Source organism: Schistocerca serialis, chromosome 6 (assembly GCF_023864345.2).
Source record: "Schistocerca serialis cubense isolate TAMUIC-IGC-003099 chromosome 6, iqSchSeri2.2, whole genome shotgun sequence".
Classification (NCBI taxonomy): domain Eukaryota; kingdom Metazoa; phylum Arthropoda; class Insecta; order Orthoptera; family Acrididae; genus Schistocerca; species Schistocerca serialis.
This window is the reverse complement of record NC_064643.1, coordinates 336551765-336577920: the sequence shown is the minus strand read 5'-3', so window position 1 is coordinate 336577920 and position 26156 is coordinate 336551765. Positions and strand designations below refer to the sequence as shown.

Below are 26156 nucleotides of genomic sequence, written 5' to 3'. Positions count from 1 at the left end.
GGGAGGTAGTGCCACAGACATGATACGTGAATTGGAGTGGCATTCATTAAAACATTCGTTGGGACGGGCTCTTCTCATGAAATTTCAATCACCCGTTTTCTCCTTCGATTGCGAAAACGTTCTGTTGGCACACACCTACATAGGAAGAAATGATCATCACGATGAAATAAGAGAAAACAGAGCTTGCACGGAGAAGTTTAAGGGCTCGTTTTTCCCGCGCGCCGTTCGAGAGTGGAACGGTTGAGACAGAACTTGAAGGTGGTTCATTGAATTCTCTGGCAGGCACTATATTGCGAATAACAGAGTAATCACGAAGATCTAGATGTGCTTTATAATACCATGAAACGTGTATGCAATTTTTTAAAATATGTAAATTTTGAAGTGTTAGTATTGAAAATATGTATTCAATTTTCCTGTTCTGCCAAGCGAAGGGAATAGTTAAAATAATTTTTGAATTTGTTGATGTTGAATGGGCTGAAATCCCGCGACATGTAAATACTAGATGGTTCTCTCTGACACCTGCTGTAGAAAGGCTTTTAAAAAATTGGGAGCCTATAAAAAGCTATTTTAAAACCATAGATGATTCAGACTGTCTCAAAGTTTTGAAAAAAGTATTTTTTGCAATGAAAATACAGAAGTAGACACAATCGTTCGGTCTTATATGAGTTTCTTCGTGAGTATTGGAAATGTTTTCATTCAAAAAGTAAAGTATTAGGAGAATTCCGATTTTAGTAGTATAACGGAATCTCATGAAGCTGTACAATTACTAATTAGTAAAGGAAAATAGAGAGAGGAAGGCAGATTTTTGATAGTGATACTCATAAACTGTTAGGAACTGTTCTTGATTCAAATTTGAAATCTAGTAGTGAGAACAACTCCATCGAATTCTATGAGTCTTTAAATTCTTACATAGTTAGCAAATTTGATGACAGTTTCAAATATTTAATCCCATTATGTCTAAAAAGGAAATTAACAGTCAATGACATGCATGAAGTTGTGGAACGCGTCAAGCTGGAGTCTGTAAATGAAGATCAATTAATGAGGAGTTTTGTACTTCTAATGATGCATTTAAATGTGCTGTTCTTTCTTTAGAGCGTAGCGCTAGCTAGAAGTGGATAAACTTTTTAACAGATTTGAAATCATACAATATGAATTCTGAAAACTTGGGTAAGCTGGTAGATTATGTTATGAGTATACCAGGAAGTGATGCTCACACCGAACGAGTATTATCTCCTATGAATAGCAAGTAGACAGATGTAAGGAATATAAGTAGTCAAACCTAATCAAATCTGAACTGCAAGTTGCCATTAATTTTCCGTATTCATGCAGTGAATTCTTTGAATGATATAAAACTACTGACTGGGGTAAAATCTGTTGCAAAATATGTGTTATATTTGCGATGTGTAATTGAATAGTTATCTTTTACAAATACCGCTTTGATGTTTGGTGAAATTTCGCAGTGCTCGTAATCTCCCTTATTTTTTGTCAAGGATATAAGTATCTCCATGGTTTTCTTTTAAAAAGGTTGGTCACCCTATTTTAAGTCGTAACTAATAACACAGAAATCGTAATAAAGATAAGAAATATTGTGGAAAGAAACTTCATGTTATTAATAATTTTTCGCGGAACACTTATTCCCCTACCGCGGAACACCAGTGTTCTACGAGACACAGTTTGCTAAAACCTGCTCTACTAAAACTATCGTCCATTTTGCAAAAATCTGTTATGCGAAACTCATGGATTGAGTCCTCCAGTTTCACAGTCGCCTTTGTTCGCACAAGAAAAGTGCACCGGACAAATAATTAGTCACTTCCAGAAACAAGCACGAAAATACACTCCTGGAAATGGAAAAAAGAACACATTGACACCGGTGTGTCAGACCCACCATACTTGCTCCGGACACTGCGAGAGGGCTGTACAAGCAATGATCACACGCACGGCACAGCGGACACACCAGGAACCGCGGTGTTGGCCGTCGAATGGCGCTAGCTGCGCAGCATTTGTGCACCGCCGCCGTCAGTGTCAGCCAGTTTGCCGTGGCATACGGAGCTCCATCGCAGTCTTTAACACTGGTAGCATGCCGCGACAGCGTGGACGTGAACCGTATGTGCAGTTGACGGACTTTGAGCGAGGGCGTATAGTGGGCATGCGGGAGGCCGGGTGGACGTACCGCCGAATTGCTCAACACGTGGGGCGTGAGGTCTCCACAGTACATCGATGTTGTCGCCAGTGGTCGGCGGAAGGTGCACGTGCCCGTCGACCTGGGACCGGACCGCAGCGACGCACGGATGCACGCCAAGACCGTAGGATCCTACGCAGTGCCGTAGGGGACCGCATCGCCACTTCCCAGCAAATTAGGGACACTGTTGCTCCTGGGGTATCGGCGAGGACCATTCGCAACTGTCTCCATGAAGCTGGGCTACGGTCCCGCACACCGTTAGGCCGTCTTTCGCTCACGCCCCAACATCGTGCAGCCCGCCTCCAGTGGTGTCGCGACAGGCGTGAATGGAGGGACGAATGGAGACGTGTCGTCTTCAGCGATGAGAGTCGCTTCTGCCTTGGTGCCAATGATGGTCGTATGCGTGTTTGGCGCCGTGCAGGTGAGCGCCACAATAAGGACTGCATATGACCGAGGCACACAGGGCCAACACCCGGCATCATGGTGTGGTTAGCGGTCTCCTACACTGGCCGGACACCACTGGTGATCGTCGAGGGGACACTGAATAGTGCACGGTACATCCAAACCGTCATCGAACCCATCGTTCTACCATTCCTAGACCGGCAAGGGAACTTGCTGTTCCAACAGGACAGTGCACGTCCGCATGTATCCCGTGCCACCCAACGTGCTCTAGAAGATGTAAGTCAACTACCCTGGCCAGCAAGATCTCCGGATCTGTCCCCCATTGAGCATGTTTGGGACTGGATGAAGCGTCGTCTCACGCGGTCTGCACGTCCAGCACGAACGCTGGTCCAACTGAGGCGCCAGGTGGAAATGGCGTGGCAAGCCGTTCCACAGGACTACATCCAGCATCTCTACGATCGTCTCCATGGGAGAATAGCAGCCTGCATTGCTGCGAAAGGTGGATATACACTGTACTAGTGCCGACATTGTGCATGCTCTGTTGCCTGTGTCTATGTGCCTGTGGTTCTGTCAGTGTGATCATGTGATGTATCTGACCCCAGGAATGTGTCAATAAAGTTTCCCCTTCCTGGGACAATGAATTCACGGTGTTCTTATTTCAATTTCCAGGAGTGTATTATGAAACAATAACTCCAGCTTCGAAAATGGAATCATTTTGGCGAGAAAGCGATTCCACAAATTTCTTCAGCTATACCACTGATTGACGGTGTGAGTTCGTAAAGCTACCAAACTAATATTTCATCCGCTGTCCCAAATAGTCCCAGACATTTTCTATGGGATTAAAGTCGGGCGATTTAGAGGGGCATCCGAGGTCAGATACTATATCAGAGTGTTCGTCAAACCAGAAATATAAGTGTGCAGCCCTGTGAACACGGATGTTGTAAACATGGAAAAAAGGAATGGTTGGTCGGTTTATTTGGGGGAAAGGACCAAACAGAGAGGTCATCGGTCCCATCGGATCAGGAAAGGATGGGGAAGGAAGTCGGCCGTGCCCTCTCAAAGGAACCATCTCGGCATTTGCCTGAAGCGATTTAGGGATGGCTGGACGCGGGTTTGAACCGTCGTCCTCCCGAATGCGAATCCAGTGTGCTAACGACTGCGCCACCTCGCTCGGTGAAAACAGAAATGTCTACAGTACACGTGTCAGAAGAGGTAGAGCAAAGAGCAACAAATGGTCACGGAGAATGATGAAATAAACATTGTCGTTCATGTTCAAGCTAAGCTGAATGAGTGGGTCAAGTATTGTTAATAATAACACCCTCAAAACATCACAGAACCATCCCTCGCCCCGAAATACGCCCTCGACACTCTGTGGCTTAAACACTCCATTCAGCCGTCCTTGCATGTAGTGTCTTGTATCATTTGAAAAAAAGACGAAATCGTGACTCCTCGAGCCACACTATATGCATCCATCCAGTTCTATTGTTTGGCCCATTGAAGTCACCCAGTTTTATGGGGAGCCTTGATGACGATTCTCTTCCCAATATTCGATCGGAAACTGTTTCAGGTGGACCTGTAATCCCTGATACGGAAATTCCTTGGATTTGAAACAGATTTCCATTGGCAATACGTGAAACTCCGCTCAAGTTCTTTTCCTTTAGAATATTTATATGATCACTGTTGTTAACGCTGTGTTACTTGGTGACAAGTGGCACACCATTTATTGAAGATACGTTGGACAGTTCACGGTAATGCACGGATATATAGGACCACGACATTCACCGTGTCGTCTTGGGTACGTCCAAACACTATAACTCCTGAAACATCCTGGCAGATTAAAACTGTGTGCCCGACCGAGACTCGAACTCGGGACCTTTGCCTTTCGCGGGCAAGTGCTCTACCATCTGAACTACCGAAGCACGACTCACGCCCGGTACTCACAGCTTTACTTCTGCCAGTATCTCGCCTCCTACCTTCCAAACTTTACAGAAGTTCTCCTGCGAACCTTGCAGAACTAGCACTCCAGAAAGAATGGATATAGCGGAGACATGGCTTAGCCACAGCCTGGGGGATGTTTCCAGAATGAGAAACTTCTGTAAAGTTTGGAAGGTAGGAGGCGAGATACTGGCAGAAGTAAAGCTGTGAGTGCCGGGCGTGAGTCGTGCTTCGGTAGCTCAGATGGTAGAGCACTTGCCCGAGGAAGGCAAAGGTCCCGAATTCGAGTCTCGGTCGGGCACACAGTTTTAATCTGCCAGGAAGTTTCATATCAGCGCACACTCCGCTGCAGAGTGAAAATCTCATTCTACTATAACTCCTTTCTACCATTCTGTCAAGGCTCCCAGTACCCTATCATACTGCGTTGAGTCCATACAACTGACTGGTACACATACCAGGTGGTTATGATTAAAGTGCAGCTATTCGCGGAGGTCTAGTGCGGGCCGTTATTCTCGAACAGTAACGAAATTGGTAGATATGCTAACACGTTAAAAATTATCTCCAATTCTGGCCACCAGGTGCAGTTCTGGCGATGTACAATATCTCGTCGTCGTCTCCGGTGCTCATTTTGAACAAATTGTGCATGCGGCGGTTAATAATGAAATCAATGTTGTCTCTTTTGTACGTGTTTGAATTTTTCAGCCCACGTCCCGTTCCTAATCCACTGCATACGATAACGTTTCTACATGCCTTTCTTGCATTCACGTTGCCAGACTTGCAGCTGATGGCCAAAATTGGAACTAATTCTTTTCCACTGTAAATCGATTCCACAAGTACACGTGGTAATATCTACCAAGTTTCGCTCTCACGGTTCACACTGGCCCTCTGTGAGTAGTTGTATCCATACGGTACATACAACCCACTTCACTACCACGAATTACGTCAGCAGTGAAGAGTCGCTTGACCGCCTGATACCAGTTCTACTCCATCAACAGCGCTCCGAGCGAGAACTGCGTTTTTTAAGGGAATGAGCTCATGAGCTCACATTTACAGAGGCACGGAGAATATATCACAAGCTGTTCCCCCCTCACCCGTAGGATTGTAACTGTGCATCGACGGTCTACAGGCTATATCACTCCCAGATTCAGAGACGGACAATGACAACCAGTGAGTTCAGTTCCGTACAATAAACAAAAAACTTCCCAGGATAAATCCTTTCGGTGTTCGGAGCTCAATTCTACGGCATTCCTTTGGAATCGCCTTTCAGTTTGAAATTCTGAGGTTGATTTCATTTTCTTCCGACTCCCAACACATTCTATGCCATGTGAGATTCAATATTCTATTCGTGCTTGAAGGTTTGCCTGAGATCTTTTAAATCGCAAACAGCTCTGATGTATCGGTTTTTACGACCAGAATAAATTTGTCTTAACCCTTTCGAGAGCCTTGGGAAACATGCTTCCCACTACAATGAACTCGCTCCTAGTCCCGTGGGAATCACAGTTCCCACCTCTGTACGGTGTTACCAACTAGTGAACAGTATAGGGTACTACTTCCAATCGGAAGTTCCCGAAGTTTTTGTTGTATCTTCGCGCAGAGGCATTGTATAGCTGAGTGTTGCTCTGTAGAGGAACCTTTCAGTGCTGTTTGCCTGACATTTTGTGATTTTTTTCCTCAAAGCTATAGTATAAGGTAAATACTTTTGATTTATCCAAATTTATGTAGGAGCACGTAAAATTGGAACTAGAAGGATTCCAGTTTGAAACAAAAGGAGCCATTTCTGCAGTAAAATGGATGGATAACCATCCAGTCACTTTCCTGTCCTCAATTCATGACCCACGAGAAAGAGCCACAGTGAAAAGGAAAAACAAGGATGGTACTAGTACAGAGATTTCTGGTCCTGAAGTTGTGGCAGAATACAACAAAATAATGGGTGGTGTCGATAAGTTTGATCAATTACGAGAAAGGTGTGCTATTGGCAGACGTTCTGTAAAATGGTGGCACAGAATATTTTATTTCCTGGTGGATTTTGCTGCAGTGAACAGTTTTATCCTGTGGAAAATTTGTAAAAGAGAAAGTGGACAGCATGATCAGCTCACATACAGGATCCATCTACCCAGACAATTGATCGCTGGCTTCTCATCCCAAAAAGGCGTGTACAAAAACCTGTCTTTCTGGCAAAAAGGGGTAAAGTACCTGAAGATTTTCTTCATGTGTCTGTAGGGGAGCATCAACCCATTTTAGGAGAAACCTACTGGACGTGCCGTCATTGTAGTACCAAAGTTGCGGAAAAGAGCACTCGCTGTGTTTGTACATATTGTCAAATACCACTTTGCATAGACCCATGTTTCAGAAAATTTCATGGTAAGTAATTGTGAACGATCATTGTAACAAGAGAAGTAAATTTGTCAAATAAATATGACATATATTGAAAAAGTTGTTTTAGTCATTTAACTCCAAGGAAGGGCAGTGGGGAGAATACTTCCCATCTTGTTGTGTGACCTCTCTTTCACAGTTGGAGCAAATTTGATATTCTGTATGATAAATACACCTATCTGTTAACTACTATCTGATCTCCATTCATTAAAAAAATCTGCTCAACAATTTTGCCCACGAAAGGGTTAAACTATCGAGCAGCTGTTATGTCTCATTGGGTGCTTCAAAAATTTTATTTCCGAAGGTGTTAGTATCGAAGTGTTACTGGCTGCATTTCCATGCTATAGCGTGGGTTTTAATACCTGTCGAATCCTCATTGGCTGGGGATTACAGAGAGTTTCGATTACCATGCGAAAAGCAGTTTGTCCAATTAGCAGCAGAGCGTATTCATGGAAGCCAGATAAGCCCGCCAAAGCGGAAATAGGATAGGCTGCGCTGTCGAAACTCTGGTAATCTGAGCTCCCACACGGATTTCCATGACCAAACCGTTCGATAAGGCCTGGTCTGATTACTTATTCAGGAAGTTCTCACTGAAATTGTTAGATTCAATGCGGACGCATTGGGTGCGGATTTGATATCGATCAGGCATGGGTCGTAGTTGCAGGTTCCATGGCGGACCCCCCATCCCCCCTTCCACAAACGATACATTAAAATACGTTTCTCAATAATGTATGACAGGTTAAATATATCAGGGAGTTTTTGGAATATTTTTAATTCGATTTTAAGTAATTAGAGTCAACGTCTTAAAAATGTTGTTGCAGGGTGATGTTTCTCAAGCAGGTAGTAGACTTAATGTTTCGAATTGAAATGTTCGCCGACTGGTGTCGCCGAGCGGTTCTAGGCGCTTCAGTCTGGAACCGCGATGCTGCTACAGTCGCAGGTTCGAATCCTGCCTGGGGCATGGATGTGTGTGATGTCCTTAGGTTAGTTAGGTTTAAGTAATTCTAAGTTCTAGGGGACTGATGACCTCAGATTTTAAGTCCCATAGTGCTCAGAGCCATTTTTGAAATGTTCGTTAGCTCCAAGTAGCAAAGGTTTGGGAAAGTAACTTCTACGGAGTACAACGTTTTATGGGGTTCCATAAAGCTCAGGGAGTTGAGCCTAACCGAGATGTACCAATGATCAAGTGATTTTTCACGTATCGCTGCTTACAACGAAGGGGGAAGGAGAATCAAAGAAAGGCCGAACCTTCAGTATTGCATCCCTGTCTCTGTTTCTCTCTATAATGATGCAGTGCACCATTAACCGACGTTTAGTAGTAATGTTTCGATCGTGTTAAAGATACATTTTGGTTTCTTGCATCGGCTGTAGTAAAGGTATGCTAAGCTTATAAATAGAGCGGGTTGGAATATGGTACCATAAGGTTGACAAGCTGGACCTTGTGGCGCCAGATTTGAAGGTCTTCAGGGCAGATAGAAGCCCGTCGTCGTTAAGAAACTGTGATCCGGATGATGCTTGTTCATTTATTGTAACAACTGAGATTGCAGTTTCTGAGGCATTGTGTCAATTATATGGCAAAATAAGTGTCACCGCACCGCACAGAGTTCCACAATTAGATGGAATAAAAGCGTCAAACATATGTCGTTACTTTCAGTTTCTGTGCAGTTCCTTGCTTGCTCCTTATAAAATACATTATTTCTAAGTGTCTGTTTCATACGTTGGTGGTTTGTGACGATTCTCGCAACGTGTGCGATACACAGAACTGCCAAAAACTGGGCCTTTGAGAGAGAATGGAACGAGACAAAAAAATCTGTAGGATTCTGGCCAACTCGAGAATTTGACTATATTGCTAACAGATTCGCAGGCATTGCTTGTGCTGAAACTGTGGGCTGCCTCTTAAATAGGCCTGTGCTCACAGCTTTTCTTCGATAATCACAATACTGGCATGGCAGAGTATATTTCATCTACATCTACGTCCACATACATACTCGGCAAGCCACCGTACGGTGCGTGGCTGATGGTACCCTGTACCACAATTAGTAGTTTCCTTTCCTGTTCCACTCGCAGTAGGTGAGGCAAAACGACTGTCTATGTTCCTCCACATGACCAGTAATTTCTCGTATCTTATCTTGGTGGACCCTACGCGAAATGTATGTGGGCGGCAGTAGGATCGTTCTGCAGTCTGTTTCAAATACCGGTTCTCTAAACTTTTACAGAAAAGTTCGAAATGAATGTCTTCTTCCCTCCACTTGGGGCCGAAGTGGCCGTGCGGTTAAAGGCGCTGCAGTCTGGAACCGCAAGACCGCTACGGTCGCAGGTTCGAATCCTGCCTCGGGCATGGATGTTTGTGATGTCCTTAGGTTAGTTAGGTTTAACTAGTTCTAAATTCTAGGGGACTAATGACCTCAGCAGTTGAGTGCCATAGTGCTCAGAGCCAACCCTCCACTTGGACACAGGAAGCATATCCGTAACACTTGCAAGCTGATCGAACATATTGATAACAAATCTAGCAGCTCGACTCTGAATTGCTTCGCTGTCTTCTTTCAATCTGACCTTGTGTGGATCCCAAACACTCGAGCACTACTCAAGAATAGGGCGCACTAGTGTCCTATATGTGGTCTCCTTTACAGACGAACCACAGTTTCCTAAAATTCTCCCAATAAACCGAAATCGACAATTCGCCTTCCCTACCACAATCGTCGCCTGATCGTTACATTTCATATGGCTTCGCAACGTTACTGCCAAATATTTAAACGACGGGACTGTGCCAAGCAGGACACTACTAATTCTGAATCCCAACATCAGGGGTTGTTTTCCCCACTCATCCGGATTAACTTACATTTCTGTGCCATTCATCACACCGACTAGAAATTTCGTCTAGGTCATCTTGCATCAAACTACAGTCACTTAAATTCGACACCTTCCTGTACACAACAGCATCATCACCGAACAAAAGCAGATTGCTGCCCATCTTGTGTGCCAGACAATTTATGTATAGAAAATAGCAACGGTCCTATCACACTTCCTTGGGGGCATTCGTGGGTTATCCCTGTCTCCGATGAACACTCGCCGACAACGACAACATACTGCGTTCTATTATTTAAGAAATCTTCCAGCCAGTCACATATCGGGGAACCTATTCCGTACGCACGTAGCCTCGTTGACAGTCTGCAGTGGGGGTACCACGTCGAATGCTTTCCGGAAATCTACGGGGTGTTCAAAAAGTCTCTCCGCAGTGCCGTATGCCGCAGTGAATATACCGAAATGAAACTGAGTGAAAGACAAGTTATTAATTTATTGAATATTCATTTTTACTTACAAATTTTCACATTAAATGTTGAAAATGTCCCCCCTTTTGTTGAATACACAATTCAATTCGTCTAATCATGTTTTCAAACACAAGCTGTAACATTTCTTCTGTAACAGAAGCAGTGAAAGTGGATATTGCACTTTTCAATTCATCGATGGATTTTGGACGGTTTTAATAGACAGTTGTTTTCGTTGCACCCCAGAAGAAAAAGTCAGGTGGCGTTAGGTCAGGCGATCGTGGGGGCAGAAGTCCCTGTGAAATTATGCGATCACCAAAAACACACAGCAAGCAGTGACATTAAAACGCGAGCTGTATGCGAGGTTGCACCATCTTGTTGAAAATAACCGTTCAGTATTTCACTTAACACAAGTTCTATGAATGGGTGCAGAATATCACTGCAGTATCGTTGTGCGTTTATTGTTTCGTTGAAAAATATGGGACCCCCAATCCGACGTCTAGATGCAATCCAAACTCCTATTTTCACAGAATGAAGTGGTTCCTCATGAATACACAATGAATTTGCATTACTCCACATACGAGAATTTTACGAGTTCATGTGCCCGGATAAATGAAACCACGCCTCATCGGTGAAAAACGTTTCATTAAGAATATCCCTTCCATTTTGTAGAAGGAAATTTTTGAACCATTGACATGATCAGTATTTTTCAGTTCTTGCACGACTGTCACTTTGTATGAGAAAAGTTCTAACTTTTTCCTTACAGCTTTGTGGGCCGTTCCGACACTAACATCGATTTTCTGGGCGAGTTTTCGTACTGACTTGTTCGGATTCATGGACATTTTATCGGAAATATCGAGTAGTTTATCCTCAGACAAAACGCTAGGACGAACACTTCTCGGTGCAGCTGTCACTGAACCCGTACTTCGAAATTTGTTAATAAAATCTCGCACAGTATCGCGATATGGGAGTGTTGTCTCTGGAAAACTGAATTAAATGTCTGAGGAACTGAAACTATGTATTTACCGCCAGCTTTGAACACTTGTTCGACTAAAAACACACGTTCTTCAATGGTTACCATTTTAACAGTGACAAACGAAACAAACGAACAAAGTAACTAAACTTAAACGTTTACGTCAACACGTAACGAAGCACACCAACGATACTACTGACGCTAGCTGAGATAAACGAAACAGTGGAATGTTGGGAGAGTCCACTTGAAGGGAAGTAAGCCATGCAGGCGAACAATCTTACGGCACGCCGGGCTAACAATCATACGGCACTGCGGAAGACTTTCTGAACACCCCGTAGAAGTATAGAATCTGCCTGTTGCCTTTCATCCACGGTACGCAATATATCATGTGAGAAAAGAGCAAAGCTGTGCTAAGAAATTTGGTCTGTAATTTTGAGGGTCCGCTCTTTTACACTTCTTACACACAGGAGTCATCTGCGCTTTCTTCCAATTACTTATGCGCCGACCGAGAGATTCGCGATAAATGGAAACTAAGTATGGGGCCAATGACGTAGAGTACTCTCTGTAAAACCGAATTGGGATTCCAATCGGATATGACAACTTATTTGTTTTCAATTCTTTCAGTTGTTTCTCTAAGCCGGGGATGCTTATTATTCTTTCGTCCATACGGGACTGTGTGCGATGGTCAAACGACGGTACGTTTGTACGATTCTCCTGCGTGAATTGCCGGCCGAAGTGGCCGTGCGGTTCTAGGCTCTGCAGTCTGGAACCGCGAGACCGCTACGGTCGCAGGTTCGAATCCTGCCTCGGGCATGGATGTGTGTGATGTCCTTAGGTTAGTTAGGTTTAACTAGTTCTAAGTTCTAGGGGACTAATGACCTCAGAAGTTGAGTCCCATAGTGCTCAGAGCCATTTGAACCTGCGTGAATTATTTTTTAAAAGTGGAATTTAAAACTTCGGCCGTCCTTTTGCTATCCTCTACTGCCGAACTAGACTGGTCAACGAGTGACTGGATGGAAGCCTTAGACCCGCTTAGAGATTTTACACAGGACCAGAATTTTTTCGGGATCTCCGCCAGATCTTTAGCCAAGGTGTGACGGTGGTAGTTTTTGTTTGATTCGATCATAGATCTTTTCACAGACGCATGAATCTCTAACTAATATTGACCTGTCGTTATTTTCGCGTCCTCTTTTGAACCGAGAGTGCAACAGCCTTCGCTTCCTCAGAATTTTCCGAATTTCGTTGTTAAACCACTGTGGGTCTTTGCCGTCCTTAATCCGCTTACTAGGCATATACTTGTCCAGAACACGATTTAAATCCGTTTAAACTTTGCTCATAATTCCTCTGTAGCCATTATTCTGCAGCTAAATGAGTGCAGTTCATTGTCTAAATGAGATGCTAACAACAGCTCAGCTGCTCTTTCTATCAGGAACACTCTCCTAGCCCTCTCGACCGATTCATTAACTCTCGTAACCGTAGTCGCTATGATGACATCATGATCGCTAATCCCCGTCTTTATACTGTCGCCATCAATATCATCCGGCCTGTGTATAGCTACAAGGTCCAAGGTACTTCCATTGTGTGTTAGCTGCCGAACTAGCTGCTCAAGACAATTTTCGGAAAACGTTCAAAGGTACTTCACAAGACTATCTGTCTGTAACCCCTGCAATGAATCCATACTCGTCCCAGTCTGTACTCGGTAGGTTAAATTCAGCAACAACGAGTGCCATTGGTATTTATGCACTACTGTCCATACACCCTTTGCATGACTCTAGAACTGTTACAGCGGAATCGGGTGCTCGGTAAAAACATCCAGCAATTTACTTGATTTCACCTAGACCTGTTATGCGTGACCAGGTAACTTCTCTATCACAACTGCAACCTCAATATAAAAAATTCTGCACTACTGGTTATTAAAATTGCAACGTCGTGAAGGATATCAAATAACGAAGTCTAACTTATTGTGTTTTTACGTACCGTAGGAAGAGTACACCATTAAATTTGTAGGTGATTTAGGGATGTAAAGGGTGCGAAATTCAGTACACAGACCTGCGAGGTCTGACAGCAATAACGAAACAGGCCCTTCTGGACACTGATTCGAACTGGATGACAGGACTGATATGACATCCCGCACAGTTTCGCTTCTACGCCAGAGTCCCATCAACAGTGGCAGCTGATGAGTGGTGGCGTTCAGTGTCACATCAACTCTTCACTGAGTGGGACAGAGACCCTGAGAACTTGCTGGCCATGGCAGCAATGAGAACCCCCTGTATCAAGGTAGGAATAGACAGCAAAGTCAGCACGTGTTGAAAGATAACGTCACGAAATCCTCGAAGAAAAGAGGGCAGAGATGTAACGGCTGCTGTCCAAATTATCGGCTATGTGAACCACAGGTTATTGTGTTGTGTACCCAATGGCACCCAGTACCATCACGCCACCAGCTGAGGCAATACGACGATGAGCAACGCAATCTCAAAAAAATTCGTTCTCATAGCGTTCCCATCCACGAACACATCCGTGATGGTGCTGTACGCATATGTGGTACTCGTCCGGAAAAAGGACGTCACTCCACCACGGTGTCCAGTGTTGTCGTTGGCCGGCACCATTGTTGACGCACCTCTGATTCTGCTGCCGTGTCAATGGAAACAGCGACAGCAGTCGCCGTGTTAACAGCCCGTGGTTCTCCTGATGTCGCACTGTTCTGTGTATGTCTTGACTCAAGATATTGACGACAGAACGATCCTACACAGCAAAGCGAATAATACACTATGTGATCAGAAGTATCCGGACACCTGACTGAAAATGACTTACAAGTTCATGGCGCCCTCCATCGGTAATGCTGGAATTCAATATGGTGTTGGCTCACCTTTAGCCTTGATGACAGCTTCCACTTTCGGAGGCATGTGTTCAGTCAGGTGCTGGAAGGTTTCTTGGGGAATGGCAGCCCATTCTTCATGGAGTGCTGCACTGAGGAGAGCTATCGATTTCGGTCGGTGAAGCGTGGTGTTCCATAGAATTCAGGCCAGGATTCTGTGCAGGCCAGTCCATTACAGGGATGTTATTGTCGTGTAACCACTCCGCCACAGACCGTGCATTATGAACATGTGCTCGATCGTGTTGAAAGATGCAATCGCCATCCCCAAATAGCTCTTCAACAGTGGGAAGCAAGAAGGTGCTTAAAGCATCAATGTAAGCCTGTGCTGTGATAGTGCCACGCAAGACAACAACGGGTGCAAGCCTCCTCCATGAAAAACACGACCATACCATGACATCAAAGGCTCCCAATTTTACTGTTAGCACTACACGCGCTGGCATATGACGTTCACCGGGCATTCGCCATATTCACACCTGTCATCCGGTCGCCACATTGCATACCGTGATTCGTGAAAAAACCAAACAACGTTTTCCCACAGTTGAATCGTCCAACATTTACGCTCCTTACACCAAGCGAGGCGTCTTTCGGCATTTACAGGCGTGATGTGTGGCTTATGAGCAGCCGCTCGAACATGAAATGCAAGTTTTCTACCTCCCGTGTAACTGACATAGTACCTGCAGTGGATCCTGACACGGTTTGGAATTCCTGTGTGATAGTCTGGATAGATGTCTGCCTATTACACATTACGATCCTCTTCAACTGTCGGCGGTCTCTGCCAGTCAACAGACGAGGTCGGCCTATACGCTTTTGTGCTGTACATGTCCCTTCACGTTTCCACTTCACTACCACATCGGAAACAGTGGACCTAGGAGTGTGGAAATCTCGCATACATACACTCCTGGAAATGGAAAAAAGAACACATTGACACCGGTGTGTCAGACCCACCATACTTGCTCCGGACACTGCGAGAGAGCTGTACAAGCAATGATCACACGCACGGCACAGCGGACACACCAGGAACCGCGGTGTTGGCCGTCGAATGGCGCTAGCTGCGCAGCATTTGTGCACCGCCGCCGTCAGTGTCAGCCAGTTTGCCGTGGCATACGGAGCTCCATCGCAGTCTTTAACACTGGTAGCATGCCGCGACAGCGTGGACGTGAACCGTATGTGCAGTTGACGGACTTTGAGCGAGGGCGTATAGTGGGCATGCGGGAGGCCGGGTGGACGTACCGCCGAATTGCTAAACACGTGGGGCGTGAGGTCTCCACAGTACATCGATGTTGTCGCCAGTGGTCGGCGGAAGGTGCACGTGCCCGTCGACCTGGGACCGGACCGCAGCGACGCACGGATGCACGCCAAGACCGTAGGATCCTACGCAGTGCCGTAGGGGACGCACCGCCACTTCCCAGCAAATTAGGGACACTGTTGCTCCTGGGGTATCGGCGAGGACCATTCGCAACCGTCTCCATGAAGCTGGGCTACGGTCCCGCACACCGTTAGGCCGTCTTCCGCTCACGCCCCAACATCGTGCAGCCCGCCTCCAGTGGTATCGCGACAGGCGTGAATGGAGGGACGAATGGAGACGTGTCGTCTTCAGCGATGAGAGTCGCTTCTGCCTTGGTGCCAATGATGGTCGTATGCGTGTTTGGCGCCGTGCAGGTGAGCGCCACAATCAGGACTGCATACGAACGAGGCACACAGGGCCAACACCCGGCATCATGGTGTGGGGAGCGATCTCCTACACTGGCCGTACACCACTGGTGATCGTCGAGGGGACACTGAATAGTGCACGGTACATCCAAACCGTCATCGAACCCATCGTTCTACCATTCCTAGACCGGCAAGGGAACTTGCTGTTCCAACAGGACAATGCACGTCCGCATGTATCCCGTGCCACCCAACGTGCTCTAGAAGGTGTAAGTCAACTACCCTGGCCAGCAAGATCTCCGGATCTGTCCCCCATTGAGCATGTTTGGGACTGGATGAAGCGTCGTCTCACGCGGTCTGCACGTCCAGCACGAACGCTGGTCCAACTGAAGCGCCAGGTGGAAATGGCATGGCAAGCCGTTCCACAGGACTACATCCAGCATCTCTACGATCGTCTCCATGGGAGAATAGCAGCCTGCATTGCTGCGAAAGGTGGATATACACTGTACTATTGCCGACATTGTGCTTGCTCTGTTGCCTGTGTCTATGTGCCTGTGGTTCTGTCAGTGTGATCATGTGATGTATCTGACCCCAGAAATGTGTCAATAAAGTTTCCCCTTCCTGGGACAATGAATTCACAGTGTTCTTATTTCAATTTCCAGGAGTGTAGGTATGATACAGGTGACACCCAATCAACTGACCACGTTCGAAGTTCGTGAGTTCTGCGGAGCGCCCCATTCTTCTCTCTCATGATGTCTAATCGCTCTGAGGTCGCTGATATGGAGTACCTGGCAGTAGGTGGCAGCACAATCCACCTAATATGAAAAAAGTATGTTTCTGGGGGTGTCCGGATACTTTTGATCACATAGTGTTTGTCCTCTCGAGTGTTAGTCGCGTGGGGCCACTGAGAGCCAGCATGGCGTTAAGTATAGTCCGCCTCAGCCGATATTAACATGGCAGTTGTGGAGTCCCGGCCAATGTGACCAGCAGCATCGCGGAATGGCAACGCACGGTCTCCATAGTAGGCGATCTTGCTGCTGCCGATTTCGGAAACGTCCCGGCACACATGTCTCCTACTAAAATTAAAATTCGAATTCCGAGTGCGACACCCGCTGCGTAATCTTCCGTCACATACAGAATGTAGTCGGCATTTTTCCTACGTACTTCGTGCGGCGACACTAAAATCAATTGCATACCCATCCATGTAGTACACTTAAGGCCAGTTTGAAGTTTGCTACATGCCGTATTCTTGGTGTTACGATTCCAGTGGCTAGAAGTGTACGAATCCAACCTCAGGGAGCCAGATCGATAAAACTCAAGAATCAGTTAAACAAGTGTTTTGTAAGCTTCCCTTTCGTCGAATTACTTTTCTTCCAGTGATTCACAGCCTGACATCTACGTTTCCTAGAACAAGTTTTGTGCATTACATGCTTTGCGATCTCATGGACGGTTATTGCTAGATACTGTACGGTTGTTACTGTTTCTAGAGAAACATTGCTAACAGAGAAATCGAACACTAACTTATGTATATGGAACACTTTACATTTGTTTACTATCACGATCAACTGGCAATCACCGCACTAATCGTCGATCCTCTGCAACGCTTCTTGCGCTTGTGATAGTCCTCTAATGTAATCTCCCTATATACATCGTCCGCGGAGAGCCTAACAGACGTTCCCCAGTTATGAACTAGTGTCAACAATAACGGTCGTTTCACACGTCTTTAGGATGCCCCCAAATTATCATTACATCTTTCTATTTCATTGCCTATCTTAAATTATTCCAATGTAAATTACCTGTGCGAATCTGTATATTTCGTGTCTCCCGTACCGGTATTTTTCTATACTTGTGACAGACCTCTAAAATCTTTGGACGTCCTCGGTCAGGCTGCAACAGAAATAACCCTGGAGAGGTAATCTACAAAACTGTACTAGTATCTCTTGCCGTCTTTAGTTATCTGATGCACCGTATTATGGCACACATCTGAGTCCTGACTTTAGTTCGGTTAGCCTTAGGTATTTATTCGATATGACAGGCTTCAGAAATTTTCCGCTATTGCCGTAATCACATATGGACGGGTTCTTTGCCCTTTTTATGGGCATTTTGTAGCATTTATTGACATTTAGACAGAACTGCCATTTAGTACTCAAAGTGTAAGTAGCCTCTAAATCTTTCTGCAATACCGTACGTTCGTCAATTACGATTTATTTGAAAACGACATTGCGGTATCGTCAGAAATAATATGTAAGGTTCAACAGACAGTCTGTGACTGAAAAGTCATATTACCGCCTTGAGCTGGCGATAAAATTCTTTATTTGCACAATGAGTTTCGGTCGCCTGACTATCATCAGCTTCATAAAACTATTCACAGCATCATCTTAGGCCAAATATAAAATTATTATCGACATTTGATAAAACTATGACTTATACACTGTTATCATATCGTAATATAAATCGCATCATCATATTCTAATTGACCTTCTGTGATTATTATCTATAATCGATCTTCTGAGATTGTTATTAATGTTTACTGATAGCAATCTCCATGTCATTTGTGTTCCTTGAGGCATATGCGATACTGCTTCCTCCTCTATTGAACGTTCATTATTCCGCTTAGAGTACCAACTTTTTGAAAAGTCAGTTGTGTTTTCTGTGAGAAAAGTAGTTACCATAAGTATCTCATTCGTAAACAGTTTTATTCTGTGTGATACCGTGATGATGTTACAAACTTTCGTGGGTGAAGGAGAAGGGTAAATGTATCAATTTGAGGTAAGGGACCCTGGTCCGACAAACAACCGTGTTGAAAGTTACCAAAAATCGTTCTAATACCTCTAATAAACTTTGGCTCGAAAATGCATACCTTAAGAGTTGAGACCACTTCTTCATATCCGCTACTATGTAACACACCTCTTCAACTGAACAATTGCGAATAGCCTTAAGGCACACATTTCAGAGTCCATATTTCGTAGATACTTTTTTCTTAATTTGTTACGTACTGCTTCATCCAAAAACATGGAAACCAAAGAGCTTTCATTAGAAGAGATGTGTTTCATACTTTCGAAGATGAAGAAGTGCTCGTAGCTCTTACGATATATGTTTTAGAGTCGATGTTTACTAGAAATTTTTCTCTTGTTTTCGACCATACTAACACCTCTGAAAGTTGTCTACCCAACAGTCATAGCAAAAACACTACCCATACATGTATTCCACCGTCAGAGGTATCAGAACGAGTTTCGCTTATAACATTCGACTCGTTCGTTTCCAGCTTCCCTTACCTCAAACTGATACATTTATCCTTCTCCATCATCCTTGAAAATTTGTAACATCAACACGATCATCACGGAATCACCCTTTACACAGTCAAGAATCGAGAAAAAAATTATCACCGTGGATAACAGTTGCGATCGTTGACTGAATAAAATTGTTCTCAGCTACTCTAAACAGTTAAAAACATGGTAACAAATTTCTTCTGTGAGGGAATACAAAACCTGACACGTCAACGAACCAGAAACAGTGAGTTAATCGAGATACATAGAGAGATAAATTTCCGTCTCATCCCGTCCCGTTCGCTGTGCAGCTGCATCAACATTAAGCCCGCTCAGAACTTTCAACCAGCGTCAAAGCGGATTTTTGATTGAGTTCAAATTCCCGCTCACAAGTCGTCCATTAAAGCGCCCTGTCCTGAATTGAAAGGTTTTAGCCGAAGTAACGGAAGAAGAATAGTCATGACTGCATGCCGGAAAACTGTTCATAAATTCAGCTGGAACACAACCTACTTTTGCCTCTGCATTCTTATCACAATATAAAATACACTCAAGCATCACGTACGACGGAGTCCTCTTGAAAGTGTGTGAATCCATGTGTTAGGGGACAATGTCCTATTCGGAGGTGGGTAGAGTTACTTCGGGTCGTTGGTGTTACCGTTATGAGGAACGCCTAGGCCAGATAGATGGCTTCATCAACAGCAGTATATTGTCCCTGCTGCCAGCCAGCCTGCCTGCCCCCCCCCTTTCTCTCCCAGCTGCATGGGGCTTTCTGACTCAACAGCGAAATGACAAACTGCAGGTTTCATTGTGCTATGTGATGTTCCCTCCTTTGCTGCTTGGTCTGTTTGTTCATTTTCCCTAAATTCCCACATACACTGGTACTGAGCAAAATTATTCACGCTTTCCTTGCTGATGATGATATTTTTGTTAAGTAAAATATATCATTTAGTGTGCACTTGACCAGACTTTTCAATCAATCCCATGAGTCCAGTTTTGTTAATAAATTATTCGTTCGCAATAGACAGTATGTCGAGTTTTGGAGGGGTAAAATTGGCCTGTTGTTTTTTTAATAGGAAGAGTGGAAATTAAGATTCAACGTCCCGTCGACTATGGGGTCGTTACAGAGGGAGCACAAACAGACTGGGAATTGATAGAGAAGGAAATCGGCCAAGTCCTTTTCAAAGGAACCATGCCCGTCGATGATGAGCTCATTAAAGGCAAAGCACAAACTCAGACTGGACAAGGATAAAGAAGGAAATAGGCAACGTCCTTTTCAAAGGAACGATGCCGGTACTTGCTTTATTTAGGAAAACAATGAAAAACTTAATGTGAATGGCCAAATGGAGACTGAAGCCCTGTTGCCGGCCGTTGCGACCGAGCTGTTCTAGGCGTTTCAGGGCGGAACCGCGCTGCTGCTACGGTCGCAGGTTCGAATCCTGCCTCGGGCATGGATGTGTGTGATGATGTCCTTAGGTTAGTTAGGTTTAAGTAGTTCTAAGTCTAGGGGACTGATGACCTCAGATGGTAAGTCCCATAGTGCTTAGAGCCATTTGAAGCCCTGTTCCTCCAGAATCTTAACCAAGGCGCTACCTCCTTCGCTTGTTTCTCTAGAGAATACTTTGCTCTTAAGACTCCCAAGGCGATGTTCTTTAGTCTTCAACAGAAACCGGAATTACATGCAAACTTTGTATGACATACAAAACACGTAACAAAGACCTATCTGAAAGTAACGCACAATACACTGTTCTCGGTAATAATAAGCACAATGGCTGTAAACTGCTTTAGCACCTGACGTATCCCTAATCTTTTTTTCTGTTGTTTCAGGTAAGCCTCCGCGGATGATTGACATGACAGCCTACTGTCCCAACTTGCAGTGATGAAATTCCTCTACATATCGACGGATAACTCGCCAACATTTGCTCACGCAATGAATCGAAGTCAAGTGTGCCTCTAACTCATACTCTTCAACACCGTGTTTCCACCATAAAGAACCATCCGCTTTCAGGCACACCGAGAGGAATCATTACTCAAAAAAATTACATCAGTTCATTGATGTACTCATTTAAGTGGGACATGCATCACCAATCCACAGGTCATGGGACACTCTAACAATTGCCACATAAAACTTTCCCTTTTTTTCCGAGAAGAAATAATTCGTTTACACACGTGGGCCAACAGAATGACTCCGGAAAGACAAAAAAAAAAAAAAAGAAAAGAAAAGAAGACAACTTAGAGATGCTATATGCGGGGGTACAGACAGACAGTCATGCGTAATACTTATGGACACGTTTTCTGAAAACTGTCTTCAGTAGTCAGCTCAGCAGCCCACACGCAATGTAAATATCTTAGATGATGTAGCTAGAAACAGGCCGGACCTTACCGACAAAGTCAGTATAGAAATTGAGATTAGCGATCATTATTTCATTATAACAATTATGATTATGAAAGTTAATACGAGGGTTGGAACTTTAATGGTGGCAATTATTTATTTACAGCTCGTACAAAATAGATACGCGTTTCAAAGTTGAACTGATCTTCAGAGTAGTCGCCAGAATTGTGTTTAACCCGTTGCCATCGATGTGAAAGACGTACGCTGCTCTTAGCAGTGCTTCTTGTGTTGGCAGTTCGAGCGGAGCGGTCTATTGTCCGACAAATTTGTAGCAGTTCTGAAGCGAATGCCATGAAGTGTTTCCTTCAGTTTAGAAGTCGAGTTGAACTTACAGGGCTTAAGTCGGGGAAGTGCAGTAGGTTGTATAGAACTTAGGAGCCCCATCAGTCAAACCAGTAACAAACAACTTGCACTGTACGTGCTTGAGAATTGTCCTGAAAAATGATGGTCAGGTCCTGCAGAAAGTGTCATCACTTCTGTCTCTAAGCTGGTCGTAGGTTGTGTTCCAAAAATTAACAGCACAGAGACAGAATATATTTATTTTATGTTTTTTTTAATTTTTGAATCAAATTTTAATCGATTGTGAAAACTGACATTAGTAAATAAAATATGGTGACATTAATTTCCTTTAAAAAGTTATGATTCAATGTTTCTTCGTCTACTTTTTTATGTGTCAATTCATATATAATTTAAATAAAAGTAAAACCTGTTGTTAACTGCGAAATACGATTACTTTGTTTTTTATTGTTATCTCGTGAAGTATGAAGAAAAACGAGAGGCTTTCCTTATTGATTTGCACTTCACTTTTTCACATCAGTCATCCTGCGCCATGTGACTCATCATTACAGCTGAAAGTATATAGTACTGTGGTCTAACCGTAGGGGGCCGGACAATCGCTATAAGTGTAATCCCTGCACAGTAAGGCTCATTTTCGCAGCTGCTGCCGTTACGTGAACAAACAACATGGAGCTTGATCATCAAGCACAGCGCTGTACGACGTGGTTTCTGTGGAAGGAGGGAGTAAATTCTGCGGATATGCATTGTGTGGAGATTGTGTACGTCACGAAATGTTTTACTTGAAGACATCACTAGTCCCCATACGAGTCTGAAAAGCGCTGCTGTCAAGAGGAACAGGGCTGTCCATCTACATCTACATCCATACTCCGCAAGCCACCTGACGATGTGTGGCGGAGGATACCTTGAGTACCCCATCTATTCCAATCTCGTACTGTTCGTGGAAAGAAAGATTGTCGGTATGCCTCTGTGTGGGCTCTAATCTCCCTGATTTTATCCTCATGGTCTCTTTGCGAGATATACGTAGGAGGGAGCAGTATACCGTTTGACTCCTCGGTGAAGGTATGTTCTCGAAACTTCAACAAAAGCCTGTACCGAGCTACTGAGCGTCTCTATTGCAGAGTCTTGCACTGGAATTTATTTATCATCTCCGTAACGCTTTCGCTATTACTAAATGATCCTGTAACCTACCGCGCTGTTCTCCGTTGGATCTTCTCTATCTCTTCTATCAACCCTACCTGGTACGGATCACACACCAGTGAGCAGTATTCAAGCGGTGGGCGAACAAGTGTACTGTAACCTACTTCCTTTCTTTTCGGACTGCATTTCCTTAGGATTCTTCCAATGAATCTCATTCTGGCATCTGCTTTGCCGAAGATTAATTTTATATGGTCATTCTATTTTAAAACACTCCTAATGCCTACTCCCAGATAATTTATGGAATTAACTGCTTCCATTTGCTGACCTGCTATATTGTAGCTAAATGATAAGGGATCTTTCTTTCTATGTATTCGCAGCACATTACACTTGAGATTCAATTGCTATTCCCTGCACCACGCGTCAATTCGTTGCAGATCCTCCTGAATTTCAGTACAATTTTCTATCGTTGCAACCTCTCGATATACTACAGCATCCTCCACAAAAAGCCTCAGTGAACTTCCGATGTCATTCACAAGGTCATTTATATATATTGTGAATGGCAACGGTCCTACGACACTCCCCTGCGGCACACCTGAAATCACTCTTACTTCGGAAGACTTGTCTCCATTGAGAATGACATGCTGCGCTCTGTTATCTAGCAACTCTTTAATCCAATCACACAATAAGCTCTTACTTTGTTCATCAAACGACTGTGGGAAACTGTATCGAACGCCTTGCGGAAGCCAAGAAACACAGCATCTGCCTGGGAACCCGTGTTTATGGCCCTCTGAGTCTCGTGGACGAATAGCGCGAGCTGGGTTTCACACGATCGTCTTTTTCGAAGCCAATGTTGATTCCTACAGAGTAGATTTCAAGTCTCCATAAAAGTCATTATATTTGAACATAATACGTGTTGTGACTTGGCGAGACAGCCAAGCCACTATGAGGTAGCCGAAAGGCACGCGTTTAAGCTCACGCAGGCTGGCGTGAGGTCTGGAACAGTTAAAGGAGTTGAGCCTAGTAAAAAAAGTACGTAGCTTCTGGAATACTTAACTTTAATCCATAATTGGTGAAAATCGGTCTGACGGTACATGCATCACAAGATAAATAGCAAATTATAATGGCGCATTGCTAGGTCGTAGCAAATGACGTAGCTGAAGGCTATGCTAACTATCGTCTCGGCAAATGAGAGCGTAATTTGTCTGTGAACCATCGCTAGCAAAGTCGGCTGTACAACTGGGGCGAGTGCTAGGACGTCTCTCTAGACCTGCCGTGTGGCGGCGCTCGGTCTGCAATCACTGATAGTGGCGACACGCGGGTCCGACGTATACTACCGGACTGCGGCCGATTTAAAGGCTACCACCTAGCAAGTGTGGTGTCTGGCGGTGACACCACAATACGTGTTCCAAAATTCTACAACTGATCGACGTTAGAGATATAGGTCTATAGTTCTGCACATCTGTTCGACGTCGCTTCTTGAAAACGGGGTGACCTGTGCCCTTTTCCAATCTTTTGGAACGCTACGCTCTTCTAGAGACCTACGGTACACCGCTGCAAGAAGGGGGGCAAGTTCCTTGGCGTACTCTGTGTAAAATCGAACTGGTATCACATCAGGTCCAGCGGCCTTTCCTCTTTTGACTGATTTTAATTGCTTTTCTATCCCTCTGTGATCTAATTCGATATCTAAAATTTTGTCATCTGTGCGACAGTCTAGAGAAGGAACTACAGTGCAGTCTTCCTCTGTGAAACAGCTTTGGAAAAAGACATCAGTATTTCGGCCTTTAGTCTGTCATCCTCTGTTTCAGTACCATTTTGGTTACAGAGTGCCTGGACAATTTGTTTTGATCCACCTACCGCTTTGACATAAGACCAAAATTTCTTAGGATTTTCTGCCAAGTCAGTACATAGAACTTTACTTTCGAATTCGTTGAACGCCTCTCGCATAGCCCTTCTGACTCTACATTTCGCTTCGTGTAATTTTTGTTTGTCTGCAAGGCTTTGGCTATCTTGATCATATTGCGTATTCTCCTCTCAGGTACTGATAGCAGGTGGGAAAATGTGCTGTACTCTGCAGGGATTACACTTTAGTACCTTTCCTGCCACCTACCGGTTAGTCCAAGTACTACAGACTTACTACTGTAATGGCGAGTGAAATAGCGTGCCATGACTGATGGAAAAAATGAAGTGTGAATTAATATGGAACGCCCCTCGTAGAAGAAAGTTAACTGCCAGTCCCTGGACGATTCGTCAACCCTCTGCAGATCTTCCTACGTTTCTCCGAACTATCCGATAGACATCTTCCGCGAACACGCCAACAGAGCTGCCGGCGTTACCTATTAGATAATTTATTTGCCAACAGTAACGGCCTTCTCACAATCCCTTTGGGTACTCGTGAAATTACCACTACATCTTTCGACTTCATCCCTTTAAGAACGACTTGCACAGTTGTCTCTTTTAAACGATTCCTACGTAAGTTACCTTAAAGTGTCTGAACACTTTGCTCATGCCATGTCAGTGTTTTACGATCCTAGCAAAAGATCTCGGAAACCATTCGAAGTCTTCGGACAGGCTAACGAGATGAGGTTAACCTACAAAACTGCACCAGGCTCTTGTACAGTCTTTAGCTATCTGACGCACGGCAAAAACCCAGGATCATTCCAGACATCTAAGTCTTGTGTTCGCCTTCTCTAGTACTAAACATGACCATTCCATTCCTCAGTGCAATTACCCGTCGACATTTATTCGGTGTGACTGGCTTCAGACGTTTGCTACTGTTGTAGTCTGATATTATAGGGTTCTTTAACAAGTTTATGGACGGTATCGGGTATTCATTAATGTTCATAGCGAACTGCCATTTAGCACACAAAGTGTAAATAGTCTCTAAATCGTTCCGCATTTCCGTACGTTCTTCGAGTCATTTTTTTTTTTGCCTTGAAACGATTGTGCAGTATCGCCAGTAATAAAATGTAGAGTTCAGAAGATCTCTGATTGTTATTAATGTATACTGAGAGCATTATCAGTCTCATTGGTATTCCTTGAGCATATCAGAGACTTTTCTATTGAACATTCGAAGTGCTCATTGGTATTCCTTGAGCACATCAGAGATTTTTCTATTGAACATACGAAGTGCTGATTTTTTTTTTCTAGACGTCAATAGTTTACGTGTGAAAGACGTAGGTGCCATAATTATCTTATTCCTGAACAATTTTATATAAGGCAACTATCGCTTTCACTCACTAAAATTAATGAATTGTTGTCCTAACGTCATTCAAATTTGTGATTTAAATTACTTATTAATATAGAGAGAGAGATAGATTGATGCCATCATTGGGAAGGCAGCCTTAAAATTTTGCCTTGGCTGAACTGGTTAGCCATGGGTCCATGGAAAAGAAAGCAGTTCCAGTTACACTTGCTTCA

At 44.2% G+C, this 26156-nt stretch overlaps 1 protein-coding gene across 1 annotated transcript in view; it reads left to right on the top strand.

The window, feature by feature from the left end:
* The window catches only part of LOC126484066 (probable beta-hexosaminidase fdl), a 776181-nt gene that overhangs the window by 44864 nt on the left and 705161 nt on the right, over positions 1–26156 (top strand). The window lies entirely within an intron of this gene.